Below are 24,213 nucleotides of genomic sequence, written 5' to 3'. Positions count from 1 at the left end.
TCCAAGGGTACCAACGCGAAACGATCGATTTGTACGAGGAACAGATGTGAAAGCGATCACCGTCTACCGTAAATCTCAGATCCGGTGAAGAACAACAGATGATCAAAAATTGCCACCAGTAGAAGAGTTACGTCAGCTTCGATGCCATTGGCTCTCCTGTGTCTCGTTATCGATCGCGTCATTTTGCTGGCTTTGAACGTGAAACGGTTTTGGCTCCCGCGATCGACTGTATTTAGCTAATGTTCCGGTTTCTTTTTTGAATGGGAGCCGACTGCATGCATTCACGGACACGTCATCTTCATTTAGAGTTATCGTACGGCTTCGGTGCAAAAAGGTCTGCGACACGAGTTGTTTGTAATACTTTTACACTGCGTTTGGTCAGTTTGTGCAATAAATACCTGTGACTGTCCTTTTATTTGCGTGTTGTGTTTTATATGGTTGAGAAGTGGTTAGGTTTAGGGTGGGGTTAGGTGCTCCAAAATATTAAAACCACAAATAATTATGAAATGCTAAGAACTGTACGCATCTCAGTCTGGAGCATTTAGCGAACTACAACGCAGTTCCCCGCTCATCGAAAAACGACGTACCCTGCGCATTCAAAAGTGATGCCAAGGGGCGCTGACCAAGTTGTTTTGTTCATTGTTCTTTGTAGTTCTTTTGTTCATTGGTTCCCCTTGATTGGTTTCCCAGGTGTGTCTGGTTTCCTTGTTAGATCCCTCATTAGTTCTGTATATTTAAACCCCAGTGTTAAAGTTGTCTTTTGTCATTTGTTGTACCTGTTATGTTGTATGTTACGCGCTCGTGGTTCTTCGGGTGTTTTTGGATTTATTATTAATCTGTGGATGTCATGTCACTCTGTGGACTTTACTAATGGATATTTTACTGCATTTGGATCCTTTCCCTGTTTTCCTGCCTGCCCAAATGTAACAAACACAGAGTGATGGAAAAATAGCTGGTGTCTGTAGTTAACTATGTATATAAATTACAGTTTTTGTCTGAATGAAATGCTTAAATGAATCTCAGACATAAACATTTGTTTTGCTTAAACTATCTGTGTTCAATTTCTGAAAGTTTAATGTCGTTGCACACAAACTATCTGCCTGAGCAAAATGTACCATTACAGAATTAGGAGAAACTGATTCTGTTATTTAAAGTGGTTCTTGTCATTTTTATTTTTAAAGTACTCAGCTGGCCTGTATTTTTTCTTTTTTTTTTGCAGTTGATGTAGACATGTTTTGTCTTCCGTGTTCCACATTTTTGCCACTGTTCAGCCACTGTTGCTGTAAAGTTAAAGACGTCCCCTCACTGTCTGCTGACGTCAAGGTAACATAGCAACACCCAATGACAGACAGCTCCTCACACATACACCTCGTGTACGTAAGTTCACGCTTTAATTCAGTAAGTGTACATACTGTTATATCGCGCTGACAATACTGACTGCACATTTATATACAGGCCACTGTAACATCATGGCACTAAAGATTTTGACTATAAAGTAAATAATTTGGTAACACAAAAACGATAACACAAAACACAAAAAATGATAAACATAACTGTGTTCTCTACGTTGGACAAAGCACAATTTTAACATAGGAATTTTTTTAAAATCTTTTTTCTGCTGAAATTCTCATTAACGTAACACATATTGAATTTAAAGAGAGTAAAATTAAAATATTCGGAAAAAAAACAATTGGATGTTCTAGATGTTCTCAAATGACAAAAAATGACAAAAAAAATCATTGACAAAATATTTATGTATAATAAAAATGAAATGAAGTGGGAAAAAGAAGTGTCCATGACTGATATTCTCATCCTCCATAACATTTTTAAAGGTCTGTTTACACACAAATATATTTACATTAAAGGAGAACTCCGACCAAAAATGAAAATTCTGCCATTAAGTAGTTTAACATCTGTAGGACCTCAATTTTTCCCCCAAACTGGCAATCTTCAAAGCGCTGAAAGTGCGTAAAGACATTGTAAAATTGTCCACGCGACTCCGGTGGTTCAGTATAAATTAATATAATGCGACGAGGCTACTTTTTGTGCGCAAACAAACAAAACTAACGACTATATTCAAAAACTTCCTAATTTGAATGTTAGTTTCCAGCGCGCGATCCTGAGAGCCACAATACAGTGCATCCGGTGTCAGCATCGCTCGACGCATGCGCGTTCTGACGTAGAGCCTGTGTGGTCAGAACGCGCATGCGTCGAGCGATGCTGACACCGGATGCACTGTCATGTGGCTCGTGTGTTTGGTTGCGTTGCAATCTATTGAGTAGTCAGAAAGCTTCCAAAATGACCTTCCTTTGCGATCTGGGGAAAACGGAGGTCCTAGGGATGTTCAACTACTTGAGGGTGAGTAATTAATGGCAGAATTTTCATTTTTGAGTGGAGTTCCCCTTTAAGTTTGAATTTATGTGAAGAAACACATCTGCCAGTACCTTTCAAATATCTAGCAGGTTGACAGATTACTTTATATTTTTCTAGTTAAAACGTAATATTCTCTTGACACGCTGTGTACAGGATTTTTTCATTCTCATTACCGATACAGATTATTTTCCACACAAAAAAAGTATATGTTACATGTATAATTTTCTAGCAAAATATAATTCATTATTGTCTTATTATGTATAATTAATAAAACTCGCTTAGGCATCATTGCTTCTGTAAAAAAAAAACATGCTATGGGATTGACAGTTTTAAATGGTTACGATAATGAGAATTTTTAAGACTTTTTTTGTAAAAAATTGTGTTAAACTGTCAGTAAAAGTTTTGAATTTGTTTTCCAAACTTGTTTTTTTAACAAGTAAATTTGGTGATACGAGTGTTTTTAAGAATATCGCGTTTGACATCTTGAAACCAAGATTTTGTGAGAATCACCCATACGCCTCTCAATGTTGCATACACGGGATAACCTGCGTTTCATGTGCGTTTATAACGGAAGACATAATACCATACATTTCAACTTTAAGATTTCGTTAGTGTAAACTTGACTACGATGATACTACAAAATGCTCACTGTGTTGAAAAATACACACACAGGTAAACAGTTCACACACAAACCTGTGTCGCCATTGAAAATTACATGTCAGAACACCGGACACCTTCTTCCTCAAATCTGTCATTTTCAGCCCCTATATTATTTCCAGGCCCTATATCTTAACGCCGGTGTTTAACAGCGTAATACACTCCTCAACATCAGTCAATCTACTGCCTACATGTGCTGGCAAATGGACAGTGACTGGTGTTATGAGCCGGCGGTCTGCGGGATTGTTTTATTATCTCAGAGTGAGGAAACTTCAATGCTTCCCCATCGCTCCCCTCCCGAGAACGCCGGTGACCGCGCTGCAGAAAGAGCGCACTGCAGGTGGGGAAAAAAGCAATTTCATGGTTCATTCAGCCTGTAATGTGCGGCTGTAATCTTCGGATAGAGCCCGGCTTTTTGTTTAAGTTTCTCAGAGGACGGAGCCGAGGCCGGCCCAATTAATCATTCTGCTAAAGTGAACAGCGATGGCGGGGGAACCAGAGCCTCTGTTGCTTATGCATGTGCAAAAAAAGGTTTCGTCTTAGATCGTTCCACATGCTTGTACGATTTCGCGCGAGACCCGAGTACATGAATATGTCACGGTGTGGATTTGGTTATCCTCTCTCTCTCTTTCTCTCGCCATCTCCGGCTTTTGTTTTCGTCTCAGAGCGGCAGGGGAAAATCACAGCATGAGGGTCATTTTCTGCAAGAGCTCACCTCGGCTTCCCCTCTTGGCCAGCAGGACCACTAAATTAACACTTCACGCCGCTGAACCTTGCCGCTGATGAGCTCTAACTACGGCAGGAGGAGGAGGGTGGGAAAACAAACACTCCGTTTCCGCGTCGTTTGGCCCTCCAAAGGAGAGATACGTTCACCTGGAAAGGCAGCGACTGATGACAGTAGCTCAGTTCTGGCCTAAGCTAGCCCTGATAGGAAGGTCGCTAGGGCCGTCTGTTTCTGTGTTTTGTGAAAGAGTGAGATTAGCGAGACGATCATGAGAACGGGCTAACCCATCCTGCTGAATACTATATGAGGGGCTCGTACACTAGCCGCGGCAGCCACGCTAACGACTAGCAAGATGCGGTGTCACGGCCCGGAGCCCATCAGTTCTCTTACACCTGTTGGGCTTCATCTAATTACTCAACCAGATTGTATGCAACCCGTCTGGGCCGCTGTGAAATTGGAAGATGGCGACGGCGGCGGAGCGTGAAATATGGAGCGGATCATGTGTGGCCAGCAGACATGATGGGAAAGCGAGGTTGTTGTGTTTCCGCGCGTTACCGAGAGGGACCTTGTGCATTTGTTTTCACACTCGATGTGCTCAGAAAACAAAAACATCGTGTAAACCAACGCTTGACATCCTTCACGCGACTAGTTTCGTAGCCTAATTGCGGTGAAGAGACATTCCGCACGTAAATCCGGCGGAAAGCGGAATGTCGGAGGTGACGGTAATTTACGGGGTGGCGTGAGCATTCGTCATTTTATACCTTCAGTCAACATTTTTTTATTCGTTTTTTCAGTTCTCTTTGTTGTTCTGAGTGTTTATTTGCGCGCATAAGAGGGATTTGACGCTTTGTATCCGAGCAAATAGAAGCGCAAAAGTGCTTGAGAGTGGAATTAATTAGCGTGCTCTTAAACACGAGCGCCCGGCGAGTGTTTGTGTTTGTAGGATGAGGCCAAGCAGCGGTGCGGTGAGGGGGTGGATTGCAGGCAGGTTAAAATTACTTGTTATGCTGGAGATCATCATCATGATAGGATTCCAATTGGTCAACGCTGGCGACAAACAATCAACACGGCTCATGGACGGAAACGCTTCATTCCTGGTATGGCTGCTTGAATGCGGAAGGATGCGAGCGGTCACGCATGTGAATGAGGAAAGGAAAAGCAAATCGGGAGTTCAGCTTTACGTGAAACACAAAAAAATGAAAGGCCAATAATAATTCAACAAATAAGGCAATAGTTATTGTGGTGAAGATGTTTTTTGAGATCTCAATGTCAAGCAAATATTGCAGGTCTGCTGTTTAAGTGTAACAGACACGATCAATAAAAAAGTGACATCAATAACAGAAGTGGCTTGTCTGAAGTGAAATGGAGAATCAAATGTCTGTTTTGGGTCTGATAAGATCCAGGTAAAGCCTGATGTTCCTTTAGATAGCGCATTGCTTAACATCTCTATTTCTGAAGTGTGTAGAGAGAGAGATGTTATCACAGATTAACAAGTCGATAGAGCTCCCATCTCAAACATACAACCTTCGACTGGAAAAACACAATGTTAGCTTTTTACCACATAAATAAAGAGACAAATAAGTTTCGAAGTTCTTGTGTTCAAACATTTAGTCTTTTAAGAGGCTTTTATAGGATTGTCTTATTTTTTCAGTATTCTTTCACACACACATTCACATGTAGACGCTTCATTCTTCAATAGCATCCACTTTCTGCCTCACAGATTTATAAAACAAACCGCACCGAGCGATCTTAATCAAAATATACACTTCAGATGCTTGTTTCTAATGTTGTGATCATTCAGAAAAACTCGAAGAGCAACAGGTGCTACACAGCCTGGTACAGTCTGCGACACATCTCACACTTGTTGTCAGTTCTTCTAGTGTTCTGGGTTATAGTATCAATTTGTCTTGCAGGATGAGTTTTTGAGTAAGCATGGGCGTTCATGTGTTGATGCATTCATCGATCTCACGTCAGAAAGTTGTACAAGTTGGATAAAGTTCTGAAGTTCTCATAATACAGCTCTTTCATACACAGTGTAAATGCAAAGGTTTTATACCACCCTTTTTCATATGCCCATTAGAGGGAAGGTCAGTGAGACAAAATGGCGGCGATGACACGCTCGCTCGTTTTCAGCGGTGCTGCTAAGCTCTCACACCCTGAAGTGGAGGCACTTGAACATCGAGAGTGACAGAAACTTAACATAAGCTAGAAGGACTCTGTCAACGGTCTCCCTCCTAATTTCTCTCCCAAATACGCCTCACCCCGGGGTCGCCCCACTGTTCTCCCGGGTCACAGGCCGCCCCGCGTGGGAGCGCACGGCTACAGTCACAGGTAGAGATTAGAGAGGCGATAGTCCATGATCCCTCACCTAAAAAGCAAGAGGATAAAAGAATGAAAGGTGGGATACGCGGGGGGCTCTCGTCCTCTCTGCGGCGAGCCGTAATTGTTCCGCTCGGTTCCCAGTCACAGGTGCCACCCAGCAGTACCGCAACCATGTAATCCCCCCAAATCCAGCCTCTTCCGACGAGCACTAACCAGGAATGTTCTAGCGGGGTCAATGGATTAGATGGAATTCGCCGACACGGCTCGGCTCGAGAGGCCGAATTAGAGGAAGGAGCGACGGACGCGGAGGGAAAGAAAGGCGTTATATTAAAATGAGCTTACCAGGTGGTCCCCCGAAAAGTGGACACAGTGTGTCGAGTAATCTGAAAAGCTCCCGGCTTCACTCGCTGCTCATTGGCTCCCGCTTGAAAAAGCGAGAAAATAAGGGAGCCAGAGAGGGGGGCGGAGGTGGGCCCTGGAGGTCGCACCCATGTGCTCTATTGAGGTCTCAGTGAAATGTCTGTCAGGCTTGGTTTACCACAATCACAGCAGTGATTAGACTTCTTTTGATGATAGGTTTAGTTTTCTGGCCATTCTGAGAAAGAGGAGAAGAGCAAAGGCTGGGGGAGGTGCAGCCGGGATGCGCACAAGGAACGGGGAGGGCTACGGGGACGGCATATTAATGTCCCACACCAGGAGGGACCTCCTACGTAATTTCCCAGCGGGTCGAAGGGGTCAGGTTTGTATTTAGTTAGTGGTAATGATCTCGTTAGGGATCTGAATGGACCACCGTCTAAGCCTTTTCAGGCCAGCGAGCGTGCCTGTCCTCTCCCCCTCCCCCCGCCGCCGCTGTGTGGGCTTCCGCAGCCCCTGAACTGTGATTAATAGACTTCCAGGGCTTAATAACTTGCAAAACAGCATTAAACAAGAGACGGCCTGGGACAATCGGCCCGGGGGAGCCCGGGAAGGCCGCTGAGGGGTGGGCCGTAAAACTGGGACGGCAACAATCGCCAATGCCTGGAATTAACTAAGACGGCAGCGGAGAGCACAATGCTACAGCTGGCCGCTGGCGAGGCGCCGGGGTGGGGGCCAACGTGCAAACTCCATTGCAGCTTCCAGGTGGCCTGAGCCCAGCCCAGACTGAATCTTTTCAGTTTTGTAAGTGTTAAAAGATAGAGAAAGAGAGCGACTGGGGCGGGCGGGTGGTTGAGGGGTTGGATGGGTGTGCTGGGGGACGGACAGTGAGAGGAAGCCATTGAGCAGGGACAAGAAAGAGTGTAAAGAGCAGAGAGAGTGATAAGCAGATAATAGGCAGCACATTCAATGGAACAAGTAATCCTTGACATGTCAAAGCCCGAATATGAGCGCGCTTTGTTTTTGCAATTCGCTTCGCCCACAACACTAAAGTGGGAAAAATGGGCATGGTGACCCATACATACACAAACACACGTAAACAACTTCTCGGTCGCTGCCCCCCTCCCTCCGCCGGCCCGCATATCTTCCAGCCCCTGCGCTCTCTGTTCCCACCCTTGTGCTCTCTTGTCTAAATACAAATGTGCTCAGCATGGCGGCTTGTTCAATCCGCCCTCTCTTCATGTAATGTAGCGGTTCTTTTCTTTCGCTCGTGGGTGTGCATTTTATGCCAATATATCAGTGCTTTATAATAAAGTTGCGGTGGACCTGGAAAGAAGCGCTTTTGATGAAGAAAGGCTACGTGGCCTCTTGTTGCAGGCTCGGTGAATGAACGTAGTTTGTATAAGTGTTTTGTGTAATTTACGTAAATACCGCATGTCACAGTTTGGTAGAATTTCACCTTATTTTATGACATCGCAGAGGGCTGTGTTGATAAATAAAACAAAACCGATCAAATCGTTCTTATCGCCGCTAAACCTAGCGAGTCCATAAATCGAACCTGTCTTCTACATATGCGTCCGCACATGCACCTATAGGAGACTTGTTTGCATTGGTTTGATGGATGCATCTCTTTGTATAAAGGCACCGATTGCGCGCCATACTGAGAACATGTGGCCTCTGTGAGCAGGGACAGAGATGGGTGGCAATACAACATTCATCTCACAGAAAAGCTTATAATCAGACCATCAATTAAACAGGACCGCTAAATGGCCATTGGCAGGAATCGCGTAAATCGTGCAGCATGTGCTCAATTATCACCAATCATGAGACAATTTCAAAGGTATCTGCTTAGAATAAGAACAGATCGCTTTTCCTCTACGATTTTCTGCTATAACATGGATTGAGCGCATGATGCTAAAATGGTGTCGTACCAAATACTAAATACATTTTGGAATTTACGTAAATTATGCCGATCATTTATAATGATAATAAAAAAACATTTTCACGAGTGATCTCTGACTTTTGAACCCCACTGTTGTTTTTAAAGAGGAGGAGTTTATTGCATAATAGTGTTGTAATTACAGTATATGCAAATGAAGTCATGTGATCAGTCCAAATGCAGCAGGTCACTTGTCTTTTTCCAGACACTTGTTAAATATGGAGCTGTAACGTCATTTAAACGAACTAAAGTGCATTTCTATTATAGAAATATTAATGTGAACGATTGTGTTTGTGTTGTTGTATCGTCTGCATAACTAAGGCAAGGTTCAAAAGTGTCTTTGTAGGGTTTTTTTGCGTCATTTTCGCTCCTCCTCGTCCCCTCTCCTTTTCCCATCCTGAAAACCCTTTTTTTGTGTCTGCTTTGTCTCGCTCCCTCTCTTTTCTGACCTCTCAGTTCCCTCTTCTCACCCTTTCTCTCTGCTTCTCCCAGCTGTCGCTGGCTCAGCCTCTATCGTAGCGTGGGGGTCTGGGAGGGCCGGTACGGGTGGGCTTCTCTGCAGTGCTAAGCCCCTGACTCCATGCTTAGCCCTGCCATGAATAATGGATTGAGAAAATACATTTATCTTTTAATAGCCATGGCCTCCCCCCACGCCCCCCTCCGTCTACTCCCACTCTGGTTGGCTGACACTGGAGGCTATGGTTCACACTTGTCAATTGTCTCCTGTCTGTTTGAAGCAGTCGCTTCTTAGTGTCCTAGAGAAGTTTAGTCAGGCTTGATTTGATCTGCCAGCGATATTTCGCTTTTTAGTTTGGGGATCAATATCAAGCATCTTTAGGGAAGATATGATCATACACTGAGTGTTTTTTTATTTTGCTCTTGCATCTATAGTATTTACAACATTTACAAAAAGTGTACCATTACCATTTCGATTCAGTTATAAATGTTCTGTTTATTCCTACACTGTTAAAAAATATGTGATCAATAAGTCATGGCAATTATTTGTTTAACTCATCAAAATAGGTTAATACATTTTAACTTAGTAACAGCAACTTGCCAAAATGTTGAGAATTTTACAGTGTAGTTCAAAAAATTGAAACAGGAAGTGCCAGTGTTGTTTACATCTTGCAAAATGGTCTATATTAGAAAGTGAATCCAGATTGTATTACAATCGAAAACAAGCGTGTACTTTTGTTCCTCTCACAAAATCACAAAGTTCTGTTATTATTAGTATTATAAGTCTCGTGTAATTTCAATCCAAAAAGTCAAATATAAAATCCTTGATGCAGAGCTAAAAATCTTCCAATAAAGTACAATGTAATAAAGAAAACAAAGAATACATGCCTACATTCTTTTTCTTTTTGAGAGTATTTAATTTCATCGTGCAATTCTAAGAGATGGAAAGAAGCATCACAAACAGAGAGAGAGAGACAAGTGAAGAGTATTTGCAACAGAAATAAAGGAGCACTCCTTCAGCAGCTCACTCGCTCTCACTCTTAATAAAGTGCCTTTGAGTTTCATCTCAACCAGCCTCTCAGGCCCTCGGTCTAATACACCAATAACTCGGCCCAAATGCAAGAACACATCTTCTCTTCCATCATCTCATCTAGACACGTAAGCCGGTGAAATGCAGGATTGCTCGAAAGTCCAACACTGCACCCTAAAACAATGTTTTATGTTATGAACATACGAGAGAACACGTTTCAAACGACCTAATCTGGAATGCTTTGAATGTTGTTACTTATGTCAAGTTTGACAAAATGTTTACATTTATAATTCTGAATAAGAAACAATTAGCACAGTATGATGCAAAAATACCCAGTGTGCATGGAAATGCTTGCTGTTTGTTATTGTTTTACGTTGTTTCTCTAAATTCATATGCTTTGTTTCTTAGATTGATCTACGGTAATTAAAATCACAACAGGACCAGGAGAGGATCCCAAAAAACATGTCTGGCTATCGTCCACCTGGGTCTACTATGATATTACTGATGGTGAAGTTGTTTTCATCTATTCTTAAAGGGACGGTTCACCCAAAATGAAAATTCTGTCACCATTTACTCACCCTTAGGTTGTTCCAAACCTGTATACGTTTCTTTGTTCTGCTAAACACAAAGGAAGATTTTTGTAAAAATGTCAGTAACCAAACAAACCATTTATTTTCCCTACTCTGGCAGTAAATGGGGAATGAGATCTGTTTGGTTACTGACATTCTTACAAACATCTTCCTTTGTGTTGAGCAGAACAAAGACATTAATACTGGTTTGTAACAATCTGAGGGTGAGTGAACAATGACTGAATTTTCATTTTTGGGTGAGCTATCCCTCTAAGAGTGTGACATTTGTAATGTTTTTGGTAAATCTGTAGTTAAATGCAGTTGTTATATAAACGATATTGATTGTCAGTCAGCATGTACTGTACAATTCCCTGCACGAGTCAACTTGAATACAATGAATACATGGCAAAACAAAAACAACCATGTAAATCAAAAGCCTACACAGAACTATGCGTGTAAATATTCCCAAAGCTCGTTTGCAAGTTTTAGGAAAGATTTTCTCTTTTTACTGTGAACTAGAGAGGTCAGAATAGAGTTTGAGATACTATCGCCCTTCACCGGACGACCATCTTCATTTCCACACCCCACTCGTTTCGCCCGTCCCCTCAGCGGGAGCCGTACGCCAGCCAGCGGCTCCTCAGCACTGCTTTCTGGGTTGGAAGAGCAAAAAGAGACACGGAGAGGAGACTGAAAGCCTCATTTATCATCACTTGTGTGGGCAGTGTTGCCAAGGCAACGCTCAGGCTGGCAAATGCCACCGCGTTGAATAGTAATGAGGCACTTGGCAGGGCTGCGCGGAGGACACGGCTGTCGCTCTGCTCCAGAAACCCTCAGAGCCGAGGTAAACAGTCAAAAGGGAAATCAATTAAGGGCCTTCCACAGGGCTTTGGCAAGGGTGTTAATCTGCAAAGCCACGTTTAAAATAATGCTCCAATCTGCCTGCGGTACCCTCCAACTTTTGGCTTCGCTAAACTAGAGGAAAAAACAAACAAAAACACGAAACAGCAGAACAAGGAAGTTTCACTTGAGTGGCATATCGCTTTTTATTATGCTATATACCAGAACGGCAGCATGCGTGTTTTGGGAAACAAAATCTTAGAATAGTGGCCTTTTAGAAATGTAATTACCTGTATATATAACATATTTGCCATTTTCTATTGATTTCAGCTAATGTAAAGCTACAGTGCTAGCATAATGCATTGATTCAAAATGATTCAAATTCACTAATAAATATACAGTAAAAAAGCGAACGCACCGTAGCGTCATAAACGTAAAATCCCCGATAAAGCCTTTAAATACTTCACACCAGTGTTTCTTGAGAACCTGACCCACGATGCCTCCCCGAAGGCACATTTACATAAATCCTATAGCGAGCAGCTCTGCGTTAACAAGACCACCAATTTCCACCTGACAGATCGGTGTGCTTTCTCTCCTTTTCTCAGGTAATGGTGCCGGGGATAAATTAAGCAGGAGCATGTCTTCTCCCCGCTCGCTGCGCTCCTTTATTGATTCAGGCACTTTGATCGAGCAGGTCCTAATCAATTCTTCAGCGCCGAGACGTGGGCAAAATCATTTCCCCGACAAACCCCTTCAAATGACTTGTCATTAATTTGCCTCTTTACTGGCACTTGTTTGCTCAGAAAACGAGATGCGTTTGCCTTTCTCTGTCTATTAGCAGGGGTTGTGCTCTTTGGGGGATTTTCATGGGCTGCTAAGCGTCAGGGAGGGCACGTGGAAGGATTGGATACACCATGTTTGCTCATCCTTACCGAGTCACTTATTAGCGCTAATTGGGTGGGACAGTTCAAACAAGCGCGGCAGAGTGGGGTGTCATGCGAGCGTGACAAGGGTGCAAACAGGCAGGCGGTATGACGTGGGGGTTACGCCGTCCGCGCACCCGGCCAACCTGGCACGTTCTCCACAGGACCTCCGAACCCCAGGCCTGGTAGCACCCACGTTCATCGTCCTTATTCACACCCTTGTCATTTGAGGTCAGATGAGTCATGACAACACCCAGAATTTCTTGCTCCATTTCTGAATTGCATAAATACACACCCAGTACAAGACAGGGCAGCCGTGCGCCGTTACACGCGGCCCTTGGGAACCTTATGCTAATCCAAAATCACCCCATCTCACTGTCAACACCGAGGCCCTAACCGCAAAAAAATGCTAATTTTCAGGGATTATTTACCTCCATAATAGCTGCAATTATATTCCATGCTAACCGATTTAAAGTATAAGCACCAATTAGTAACTGGTCATTATCTTGAGCATTTGAAACTCACAGTGAAGTAATAGGCTGACATTTTCTAGCCCGTGCAGTGGAATCGCTGTAGTGCCTCTATAATTAGAGCCTGTTTACCTTCAGTCTGCAGAAGATGCTAGAAATTCTCAACTCTACTCTTCTGCGTCATGCCCAGAGCAAAACTTCACTGTAATCATGAAGCAAACATCACATCCTGCTCAACAAAGCAAGTCAAAATCATTTTATAGATTTGCGGCATTCTCTTGTTTTCAAGCATGGAAACGATTGTAATTTTGTTACTAATAAATACAAAGCAGAGCGAAAACAAATGTAAAGATCACAGGTTTCCTGTATGATCAAATTCATGGACTTAATACTTCAAGTAGTCAAGAGTGTCCATACACTCAGAAAATTATTCTTGCCACGAATCAAAATTAAGCAAACGATTACAATAAAAATATTTGGGAAAAGTACTTTTATTGTTCCGAATTACTATTACACACCATGAATGGAATGGAAACAAGTTCAACCTGATCAAATGACTTGCTATAATTGATTTGTATAAAAAAAAAACGTGATGTCGACTCAAAGAAAGAAATTGAATCAATATTGATTTCATAGAAATGTAAAAATGTTGTATGCACATTTCATACCATAGGGTTGTGCACATAGCCTGTTTATGTTAAGTTATTAATTATAATCCCAAACTGCACACAGGAAAGTGGGTACGCAAAAAATGGCCATTAAAATTGCGTACGTAATTTTCCATGCACATATCATGAAAAAAACAAACAAACAATAATCTGCACACCCTATACGGACACTTTTGACTATATTTACACATTATACAATTTTAGGCTGATAAACAATGAATCGCGATTAATGGGATTCAGAATATTTTATTTATTTTTGTATTATAAACACGTATACATACACATAAACATATTTAACAATTATTTGTATATATATACTGTATATATATGTATGTGTATGTGTTTATGAATACAAAAATAATATGCACAGTAAACAAACTTTTATTCTGGATACGATGAATCGCGATGAATCGTTTGACACCCTTATTTTTACAATAACTTTAAATGGTAAACGTCTCAAAAATCCACCTTTATTTATGTGTGAGCGTAAGGATTGTCTTGATTTCCGCAAACGTGAATTTACAATCCCAGTCATTGTACGCAAAGTCTATTTAAAAAACAAAACGGCCTTAAATGTCGCAAACAGTCGTAAATGCTGTCGAGCGGTAACTAAGAGCTGCGGCGTGTTGTGGTTTTACTGCCGTCCACAGCGTTCCCTGCAACAGCGGGGCGGAGAGCCTCCATCTCCCAATAAATCAAGACAATACATTGGGTCTGGCTAATGGATGTTTAACAAAACCCCCTCATTTCAAACAGTTTGACCCCACGTCCCAAAACACAATGTGAAAACTCCCCCTGGATTACCGCTGACCCCGGGGGCAGGCAGGCCACACAGGCTCTATTAGAAGCTACTGTTGCCGTCTCGGAGCACTGGCCCTGGCAGGACGCGTGAAGAGAAAAGGGACGGTGTATGCGTCGGGGACATTTGTATGCATGTGTGTGTGTGTGTGTTAGAGCGTTACATGACAGTGGGTTGGAACAGGTCACCGTTGAGACTTCTTAATGGACGGTCACTGACACCCACTAAAGCTGCGTTGCGTCGGGGCGCTTTTTAATTAGGCTTTGTGTTTCCATGCCGGTAGGCGTCGTAGGTGGTTAGGACCGCACTCCTCTTCCGAGTCCCCGGATTAGCTTTCCTTTTCAACGTGTATATCCTACATGCAATGCACAACGCTCCGCCTCGAGAATAATATTCATATAGCAAGATCAAAATAATGATTTCTATTCTGTCAAAAGTGGCCCCATGAAGTTTTCTAGTTTTCATGAACAGAAATGTGAGATTGAGGTGGGAGCAGTCAGACAGGCATGTCGAAATTATTTTCTTAGTAACTGACCTTGATCTGACAATCAGACGGGTCAAAGACTCTCCAGTCATCCTTGGAGGACCCGACAGAATGATAATGAATTGCCGCGCCGCATATTAAAACAAGGCTTTTCAGCGGCGCTGTCTAAACTGTTTCGGCACGTCGAGTATCTCTGGCTGAAAGATGAGAGAGATCTGGTCGTAAAACCTGGTACAACAACGGTGAGGGAAGAAATGGGCTTGGAAACATTCCACTCTATTCCAGCAGGGTGGGTATTTTCCTCCTTATTCTCTCTCTCTCTCTCTCTCTCTCTCCCCGCGAATGAAAGAGGTGGTAAATGAAAATTTCACTCCAATGAGGACTGCGTGACATTGTGCTGTTTTGGGGAGCACAATGGGTCCTTTCAGGGCCGGGCAGGAGCCAAGCCGTTTCCGCTGGCCCGGACGTGTTTCAGTATTTATCTGTGGTTTTGTTTGGTGGACAGCTGCAGGCCTTGTTTGTCTTGGCCTGTTTTTGATCGCTTAGCATGCTTGAAGAGGCCACGAGTCACTATTGTTTCAAAACAGAGTCTGGCATTGTAAGTGCCGGGACTGTTGTAGTGCTCGCTGGCTCCAAAATCCAAACAGAAAGTATACAGAAAGAAAGATTATTCTGGAAGGAGACATAGAAGAAATGTTTACACAGATTTTACCAAAGTTAATTATTAAAATAAATATAGTGTTAAAATGCTAAAACCTTATACAGTAAAGACTATATTTATATTTATATATATATATATATATATATTATGGAGAAGCTCAAGTTACAGTATACTCACTGTATGTAACTACTGAATCTACTCTAGTAAAACTATACATTAATAAAAATAACATTTAGCCTATATTTGTAGACTGTAGTGATGTACTGTAGCAATTATAACAGCTAATTTAGATTTTTTTCAAGCGATTTCATTACTTGATGTTGTTTTGTAGGATATATTGTGATACAAAAAGATTAGAGTATAGATTACAACATGACTATTTCATTTGACTATTTAACACTTTTACTGCTCTTTTTAATTTTATGTTAAAATTTAGTTCCATTTGACAGTGACAGACCTATTCAATTTTTATGTCTTTGGATACAATAGGTTTATTTAAACCTTAAATGCTGTAAGCTCCATAACTAAAAATGGTAGCAAACAAAGGTGTGCAGCAAAAACATACAATGTAAAAAACGTGGAAAATGTTATTAAATAAAAAATAAACGGGTTATTTAAATTTCTGTTTTTAAATGTTGTAATACTATTTTATTGTTTGCTTCGTATCGTGTTGCCTATGAAATCATAAGCTGAGTGTTTTGTTACGCTCAAACAAATTAAATATATCATATATTATATACATTAAATATAATATATTATATAATATATGCTAATTCTCTCAAAATAACACTGTAATATAATATCAATAGAGCATAAATAATATTTATTCATTTAATAATGCTTATTGATTACTAATAAATATCATAGTACGATAATTATGTAATTCATTTCGTCCATAACTACCATGGAGCTCATGTTGATAAAAAAACTTTAGTAATACATTTATTATTATTGATTATTCATATTTTGTATTAAGAAAAAAATATTTTCAAGCATTTCCAAAATCATTTAAAAGTGTGTGCTTTGTAGCAATAATGAAGAAATGCAAACAGATCAGCCCTCTCACACACACGCACACACACACACACACACACGCAGGATGACGTCTGCCTCCACCCTTCACATTGAGATATGTGTGCAGAGACATTCGGAGGGGGGGCTGCTGTTTTTAACACCTCTCCTGTAAGAGTGCTTCACACAGAAAGCTCTGATGATATATCAGAGAGAGAGAGAGAGAGAGAGAGAGAGAGAGAGAGTTAAAGCAGGAGAGACAGAAAGCTGTCTTGCTTGTTGAACTCTAAAAACCTAGCACTAGCATCTTAGCACCAAGCTCTCCTTCCTCACCGGGTCGCAGCTGGGATGAACGTAGAGAAATATATCAGCGGGCAACATCTGCAGATGGTGATTAGCATTAGGAAATTGCCTCCTTGAATGAAATTGGAATGTCGACTGTCAATTTCCTTTCACGCTCGCTACTGCTGTTCTGGAAAGCTAGAGACTACAGCTTTGTCCTTAATTGGTTACAATTTAGATATCGAAAACACAGACATGTGCGCGCGCACACACAAACACACAGTGTTGTTATGATGTATTTTTAGAACACAGAAAGGACAGTATTAATTGTATTGTTCACGAAGGCATTTATTCTGTGATTTGTGGATCTTCTCTCGGTGGTGTTATGTTTTTGTTGGGATGTTATCAAGATGTTTGTGGGTAATTTTACAGCGAATGAGAAGCGGCAGTAATATCTTCAGACTTCAGCTGATGAGGCACAGTTTAATTGGGCCTGTGCTTTAAAGTGTGTAGGGCTCTCCACGGCACACAGAGACGCATTCATCCTTTGCCCATTTACCTCGAGTGTGTGCTACACGTAGATATATTTTTTTGCGTTTAGAATACAAATCAAAAGCTACACAACACAGAGTCATTTCATTTGATTATTACTTATCTCAGAGAATGCATAATTCAGTATCAACATCACGAATATTATAAAAAAAATAAGCAGTTGTTATTTTTATTATTATTTTAATATTTGTATTTGCTATTAATTATTATTACTACCATTATTATGATTATTATTTATCTTTATTATGGATATTATTATTATTATTATACTAAACAACTACCTATTTGAATAAATAATTAAATAAACTAATCGCTTCATTTAAAATAGGGTACACGTGGTGTACAGATTTATTCAATTTAATACTTGCAACACATTAAATATGTAGAGAAAGTATTTACGTATCATAGTGTTCAGTTATACTGTTTGTGTGTTTGTTAAAGTGAAATCGTTGCACTGTAAAACAAGCCCACAACTTCTCATGTCTCCTGATTTAGCATATTTAGTGGGGGTAAAATGAAACGTTATTATTATTATTAAATACAACGTGAAGTCTATCTACATTCAACAACATTATTGAGAAATGTAACATTGAGATGTTAGTCAGGTCATTGAACGAGGAAGGTTTCTCTCCTGCTGGGATATTTGTACAGTTCTTAAGACGTCCCGATCGCTGACTACGACAACAACAGCAGCAGTTCTCTTTTCTCTCTTTCTGGTACAAGCAGGATTTACACAGAGCCCAGATGTGCCACAATAAGGTTTTAACTCTGGAGCTGTAGATAAGGCTAGAGGCTTGTGTAAACGCGTCGCACGCACAGCAAAATACTCCGGCAATTAGCACGGCCGTTAAACCCTAGTGCGGCCATTAACCAGGGAAAGATGACGTGTGCGAGACAGGCGAGAGTCTGTTCCTGCTTCCCAAACTCTTCAAGAATATTTGGCATTCTTTTTATGGCCATATGCGCACGGATATGGAGTGCCTCCGACCGCACAGTTAGCGTAGCACTGCCGATGAAGTGAGGAAGACTCCTCCGCCACTCTCATTAGCCGCCGCGGCTAGGCGACGCTTCGCGGAGGCACAAACGAGGCAGCTATCAGCCTCCGCCTCCACGCTCGGCCTTATCTCATTAGGTTCCACATCAAAGTTAATCGTAGATGGGCATGGTAATTGGTGGAGGAGACAATGGCATGCATCGGGGAGGGGTGGGGCTCCTCCGCAACGCGTGTCATCTTGAAACATTGGCAGGGCTGGCGACAGAAGATAGGCAGCGGCACAAGATGGAGACGGGGGGGGATTGTTGGGGGTGGTTGGAGGATAGAAAGCCGTAACGGCAGAGGCATAACAAGCAAGCTGCTCAGAATTAATGAGCTTAGCCAATAAGAAAAGAATAACCAATCAGCGTGTGTTGGGCAAATATAATTTAGGAATAATTGCTTGATTGCTTTTCTATCGTGGGCTGATTTGACCACACACAAGAACCGAGAATTAAGATGTCAAGACAAGAATTAATTTGGCATGCGAGGGCACGTAAATTCTTTCTCTCCTCTTTTACGCGCAGCGTTAGCCGAGTCGTCTCCCGCTAATGATGAAAACACAGAGGTAGATTGCGCATTCATTTCCTGACTCCATTATCCGTAAGGAGTCGCATCGCTAATGCCACAGATGCCCCGATATCATGGAAAAGAGTGTGTATGCTAACAAATTTAATTGCCGTTTTTGCATATTCCACTCCAGTCGTGATAGCAAGCCCCGGCTGATTGTGCGGTTTGTTTCTGTATTGATTTCAGATTCTTTTTTTTGTTCCCAGGCACGCAGACTGTAATTGCGATGTCTGACAGGCCCCTCCCCTCCCGAAACAGTGCTCAATTTTCAAGATCTCACTTTTCTCGCTGGATTACAAATGTACGCCGGCTTAAGAGGGGACTTTTTATTACTCGCTACCTGCTTTGAGAAATGAGCCGCAACCTCTCTTGACAGTCGCCTTGGAGAGCTTTGTCGGAAGCATTTTGTCTTTTTGGGAAGAGGTCACGGGTAGACGCGGCACTTTAACGGTCGGAGCGCCGGGTCCGCGATAGGGTCTGAGACTGCGACTCTAATTTACTGACCCAATATGACAAATGCTTTATTTCAGCTGTATTAGGAAAAAGGCCAGAATGTAGTTACTTATTAAATAAGAAGGGAGTCTGTAATAACGGCTATATCTAATGCAAGACTGGGTTTGACATTAGCCTGATCAGTCGGATTGAGTTTGAGCAGCCCCAGTTCAATTTATATTTAAATAGACGCCGTGTCCAAATAGGGGAACGTGCATATGAATATAGCCGTATATTTGCTCCCACATGCGTCTGCTACTTAGTTCCAATTAGGGTGGAAACATTGCCACTGTGGCAGAGTCCGCTCACAGCGCCCGACTTATCGCTGCTCTGCAGGTTGCACAGCTATGTGTTTATTCATTTCATGCGCGTCGACAGCAGCGGCAGGTCGAGTAAAAGGGAATAAACAAGGCGGCGAGGTTTGTCAGGTGGGTATCACGACTGGCCTCAGTGCCCCTGCGGCTTCAGCCGGGACGGCCGCGTCCCGCACACCGTTCGCGAGGTGCCTCCTCTCTGAACTGCGTGAGGCCTAATTGAGTCACAGGCGATGACTCTATCTCTCCACATCAAGGAATTTGCCTGTGTTCGATTATTTCACCAGGGGATTAAACCTCATTTTCGGGTGTTCCGCATTAACCTATTAGGAAGGCTCATCTGCATTGCTAATGCGGGCAGGGGACAGCTGTCACAGGCGAGGGAAAACATGATCGCGCAATCCTTGAGTGAGTGATCCCGGCTCCGATTAGCCGCAGTGAAGTTCGCTGAGCCCGAGTGATAAGACGGGCTGAAATTCCCAAGTTGCCAATAGCTCAGAAAATTATCAGACTGTAGGCAAAGGAAAAATTGTGCCTCGCGGCGCCGGGGCTTCAATCCAGGGACTGCCCAGATTGACGTTATTTAAAGCTAGGGAAATGTGCTCTGCCTGCCTATCAGACCCTGGGTAAAATAAGATTTTTCCCCTTCGTGCTCCGTTTGTGAACATTTTCTGTGTGCTGCCATTCTCGAAAAAGCAATTTGCGAGTAATTTAAACATTTTATGATCTAATCTGGATAACAGAAATAAACAAACCTGCACACCGCCGGGAAGGATGCAGAACACGGCACTTCTATGGGTCTTAGGTCATACAGAAACCCATGCAATGAAAACGAGCATCAGTTTCAGTTCTCATTTATATACATTTCTATTGTCTGTGGTAACGATAACATATTATTTGTGAACGGAACTGACGGTACATATTTGTCTGTCTACAGGGGCATCATTATACGTGTAGTCATTTATGGTTCAAGTGCAGACTGAGTACATCAGTCCACCTTAACTCGTCTAATTTATACTTAGCAGAATACTAAAATTATGGACATTTGAAAAAATACGCCATATTTCAATGTGCAGTTGTCACGCTGATGTGCTGTTGACATGTACAATGACAGTTTCTACAGCAGGTAAACATAAGAGCCTCATTGACCCGAGAGAAACATGCCTCGGTGCCAGCGCTGGTGCATTTACAGATGTACAGATCAGGATTTAGTGGTCTGTTAGGCTTCTCTTATGTTGGGCATTTGCCAAATTCAGTTACTGTTGGAATAGTAATGAAAGTACAGTCTCATCTGTATGCAAATTGTGCTTTTCATTGTTATGTGAATATAACTTTTGGCTACTGAAACGTATCAACACAACCAGCAAGCCGACACAACTGTTTTGTTTTTATGTAGACACTGTGATAATACCTTTCGTTACACACTTTGAACACTCATATTATTATTACTCTCCTATATTTGGCATAAAAACGCCTTTGAACAGGTTATAGTCCCAAAACCTAAAATCTATATACAGTAAGCATGAAAAATGCTGGTAAATTGTTTCTATTTGAGAGTTACTTGCATAACAGCTACATCTTTCACAGTACGTTTCTATCTGGACCAAACCTAATCAGTGTCAGGGTTGAAGAAAGCATCCTTTGGCCCAAGCTGTTTGACTTAAGCGTCCTTTTTGTGCTTTCTTTGGTCCCACTGGCTTTGTGTGCATTGTAATGAGTGTTACCATAATCCTAGGATTTTCCCTTGGCTTGACCCCAGGCTATGCCTTCTCTCTGTCCCTCCACACCAGGACACCGAGAGTTTACCCCAAACAGTGTGGCTCGACGAAACACAACAATGACATGTCCCCCAAGAGATGCGTCCATTTGCGGCTGGTTTGGAGCTTTCTCTGATAGACCTGGAAATTTTAATCCTATTAGAGCTTCCCAACAAAGGGTGAAGCTGCAGAAGGCAGGGCGAAGACTGAGCGCTCCCGATATCTGCCGCAGGGACAGTGATGCTCCCCCCTGTCGACACCCCCATCATTATCTATTAGAGTCACATGAAAAACAAAACCTCTGGCAATAACAGAAGCCAGTGTACAGAAAGGGGGACCCCAATAACCAGGCATCTACAAAGTCAACTCATCCATCTCCAGCCAAAACGGATGTGTTATTGACGGAGAGGGTGATAAATTTCTCGCCGGCCGAGGCACAGGAAGTGGATCTGTGGTGCCTTGTGAGCGCTAGTACCTAAGTGTCGTGTCACAAAAGATCGGAGAAGCTGGGAGGCCTCAATGTGCTTTTGTTTTGCTCTCCGATTATGGGACACGCGGTGGCCAAGTGTGCTGGTGGTCCGTCCTGTTGCCCCATCGCCAGTGTCGAAGCTTAAAGTCCTCCATTGTGACGGATGAGGAGGAGGGGTGGCAGGGTCCATACAGACAGAAAGTCTTCTTTGGCCAAACAGGCCAGGATATGACTCTTTAAGAGCCAAGGGGGTGTCAATGGACAATGCCATGACAGAAGAAAAAGCAGCTCTATGTTGGGACGACTGGGTTAACAAACGATCTACGAGGATGATATACATGCGTAATGCTTACGGTTTTCAACTAATGCAACTACGTAAGCTGCAAAGCTGAGCATCACATTCACACCATTTCTCACAGAAACGTATACATTCAGGAGCGTCAACGTGACAACCTTTACCACACAAACCTGAGAGCCACACTATTACTTTCGGACTTTTTGTTTACAGATCAGGGATACTGCAGAGTTCCAACCCCTATCCAACACACGTACCCGTCATTCTCAAGTAATCCTGAAGACGTCAATGAGCTTTTTCAGGTGTGTTGGATTGGGGTTGAAGCTAAACTCTGGAGGACACCGGCCCTTCAGGAATGGAGTTGACTAACCCACATTACACGCGTATCAAGTTTATGACCCATTTACACATTATGCAAACAATCACAATGTAGGACCCTTTTTACCAAGTCGTGGTTATTTCTTCCCATTGTAAAAGAGGAGTGGGATGGAGAGTTTGGATGATTGACAGCTTCTTTAAGGCTCCTGTGTGCTTAGGTTTACTCTGTGTCCCCAGAGGCAAAAGTGTGGGATGCTAAACACGGTGCTATACATTTATGTATGGACCTGACCTTTTCAATAATGAGTTGACACGGTAACAGAAAATACATTCAGATGCTCTCCGCTGAGGTGTGTGACAAGAACCAGGGGAAAACACACACACACACACACACACACACACACACACACACACAGGAAACAAAACAGAACAACAAAGACACCTACTTAATGATGCTCAGAATAAAACGTTTTTTATAGAAAATTACAAAGTTTTTGTCAACATCAGAGTAATTTCTTTTGTAATTTCATTGAAAGTATGCAAATTACTTAATGGTTGACTTTTGCAACAAGATTTCAACTTTGCCCAATAAAAGCATCAACTAGTTATGACATGGAATCCAAACTAGAAATCTTGCTAACTGACAAGTAACTAACACTTATGTGCGCTCCAGTCGCTCCGTATCTTTTGCTGCACAGTGCATGTTCTTCCCCTCGTGTTTTCATCCGCTGGTAATTCCACACACAATGGACACAAAGAGGCGTGGGCTCGCCCAACACATGCCCCCCACATAATTGCCTCCTTTTGGACGTGGCGCATCCCTGCCACAAAACAAGCGCCTGGCACTCTAAGCCGTTTATCACGGTCATGCTAGGTTTGCGGCGAAAGGAGCTAAACGTTATCACCACACGCAATCACTAAACGAATCGGTGGCGGTAGCTGCTCATAGCTGCTTCATTTTATCACAGGGACGGAGCAAGCAGGAGCCGTGCGGTGAAACACATCAGCTGTTTTTTCCCCGAGAGCCGAGTTTGCTGGCAAGCGCACTGCAGCAGGTCAGAGAGTGTACTTGACAGAAAATATGCATAGTGAGTGGCTACTTGTGCCGCTTTTCATTTGCATTGTGTATTGATTTTTGGGGGGCCCCATTTAATCTAATATTACACCTACTTTCAGACACGTGTGAGGGGGACGCTTTTATGGGGGCTTAATGATTATTGCCACAGTTGTGGTAAACCAAAGTAGATCCCGTCCTGTACGCCCACTCCGAAACACCCCCATTTCTCTTCATCCCAGCTTCCGCCTCCAGCCCGCTAAGTCAAACCCGTCGGACACGTTCTGCATACGCATCGAGGAAAAGTATTCCAAGACGATGGATGGCTGACTGTATGGAGGATAATTGAACAAATACAGCTAAATCCAGTCCTGGGAAAATAAAGAATCCCTAACACGGCTTACTTCGCTGTGAAATATAATTAACCTTTCCCGCTTGTTATTTGGGTCTTTAGTACACTTCACAATAGAAGGAATAAGAAAGGCTTTTTAAAAGGTGACATTTCTAATTCGTGTGCGATTACCTATTCCGTCACAGTGTCCACTCGCTCTTCCCGGACCACATTAGATGTTACATGGAAATGTCACTTCCTGAAGAAGACATCAAACCCACAGCTCTCAGGGGATCTCGATAAATGCCGCATCCATCTGTACAAAAAAAAACGACAAGCATGGTGTGATGGTTATCATCGAACACGTATGTAAAAATAATTACTGCTGCCAAAACATACAAATAGTATTGTCACCTTCCTCCGTCTCCTGATAGAACCAGATTAAGCTGTCAGAGACGGCGAGGCGCTA

At 42.5% G+C, this 24,213-nt stretch overlaps 1 long non-coding RNA gene across 3 annotated transcripts in view; it reads right to left on the bottom strand.

Annotated features, from left to right (window-relative positions):
* LOC130559875 (uncharacterized) overlaps positions 1 to 24,213 on the bottom strand; it is a 74,254-nt gene that overhangs the window by 18,127 nt on the left and 31,914 nt on the right. For 2 of the 3 annotated variants that reach the window (XR_008963627.1, XR_008963629.1), the window contains one exon: positions 23,937 to 24,060. This is a non-coding gene — a long non-coding RNA (uncharacterized LOC130559875). Of the gene's footprint in view, positions 1 to 5,591; positions 6,123 to 23,936; positions 24,061 to 24,213 lie in introns of those variants that run through there. The other variant, XR_008963628.1, reaches the window with a different exon arrangement.

This window comes from Triplophysa rosa, linkage group LG10 (genome assembly GCF_024868665.1).
Source record: "Triplophysa rosa linkage group LG10, Trosa_1v2, whole genome shotgun sequence".
Taxonomy (NCBI): domain Eukaryota; kingdom Metazoa; phylum Chordata; class Actinopteri; order Cypriniformes; family Nemacheilidae; genus Triplophysa; species Triplophysa rosa.
Note: the sequence above shows the minus strand (reverse complement) of the source record. Positions and strands in the feature narration are given on the sequence as shown.